The sequence below is a fragment of the Heterodontus francisci genome, chromosome 50, assembly GCF_036365525.1.
Source record: "Heterodontus francisci isolate sHetFra1 chromosome 50, sHetFra1.hap1, whole genome shotgun sequence".
NCBI classification, from domain to species: domain Eukaryota; kingdom Metazoa; phylum Chordata; class Chondrichthyes; order Heterodontiformes; family Heterodontidae; genus Heterodontus; species Heterodontus francisci.
Genome location: NC_090420.1, coordinates 6,707,079 through 6,708,269, shown reverse-complemented (window position 1 = coordinate 6,708,269; position 1,191 = coordinate 6,707,079). Strand labels below are relative to the sequence as shown.

The window sequence follows — 1,191 nt, the reverse complement described above, 5'->3', positions numbered from 1 at the left end:
ACAAACTTGTATCAAAGAAGTTGCCTTTGAAATATCAGGACTGAATTTCTGGATAAGGAGGAACAGCCATTCCAAACTCACATCCTTCACAAAGGCTGTTTCCTCTTGTGACGAAAATTCATCACGTAATTTGAATTCTCACTGAAAGTTCAGAAGACACAGATGGAAGTGATTGACAAGGTAACTTATACATCACAAATGAGAAACAAGGCTCTGCTGGGAATTGAACGCAGGATCTCTTGTTTACAAGACAGGTGCTTTAACCAACTAAGCTACAGAGCCAGATGTTGTTGCAAGTTAAATCAGAGGAGTGCACTATTTATTCTCATATAACATCAATATCAAAGCAAAATGCAGCAGATGCTGGAAACCTCAAATAAAAACAAGAAACGCTGGAAATACTCATCAGGTCTGGCAGCATCTGTGGAGAGAGAAGCAGAGTTAACGTTTCAGGTCAATGACCCTTCTTCATTCCCTTCTATATATTCTCATCCCACTTCTCCACAGGTCACAACATATATTTTAACTTTTCCCACTTCCTGAAACAATCAATCATATACTCTGTTCTTCCCAGAATAGAAGACACTGACCAGGTTTCTTTAATGAACAGCAAAATTATCAGTTTATTACAGAACAAGTTTTAACGAGTCATGAAATAAAGCATAAATACACAGGTAGAAATTTTAAAAGTTCCCTTTTTACCTTCACCAACATTTACAGCCCCTTTCTTACCACAGCCCCACACACGCACACACACACATACACTGGTTAACTGAAAAAAAATAATTATTTTTTACAATTCTGAGTTCTGTTAAAGACAAAAACAACACTTGGGCTGATTACTTGTTCATTCCTGAAGAAAACAGCAGATGAGATATGTTTTTCCAAAACTGGCATACAGTCTAACTTCTGAGTATGCGTAGACAGGTCACTAGGGTCTTTTAGAACAGTTTTTTAGAGGCAGTGTTGAGAATTAATTTTGGAAGGCTTTCTTCAAAGACAGGAGAAGAGATGAATTGACACAGTGAAGTTCTCAGTGTCTTTTAAAGATTTGCTGCAAACAACGTGGGTTGTGATCTTCTCTCCTTCCTTGACACTTCTTCAGGCTAACTTTATCAGCTGCTCACTCCAGAAGGTAAAACACAATGACTGCTACAAATAAAAGCTTGTGATTTTTCTGCCCTCTTCGGT

The 1,191-nt window shown here is 37.9% G+C and overlaps 1 non-coding gene across 1 annotated transcript; it reads right to left on the bottom strand.

Moving 5' to 3' along the window:
* Nucleotides 1–208: 208 nt before the first annotated feature.
* trnat-ugu (transfer RNA threonine (anticodon UGU)) lies at nt 209–282 on the bottom strand. The gene has a single exon. It is a non-coding gene; the product is annotated as a tRNA-Thr (tRNA).
* Between the last annotated feature and the right edge of the window lie 909 nt (nt 283–1,191).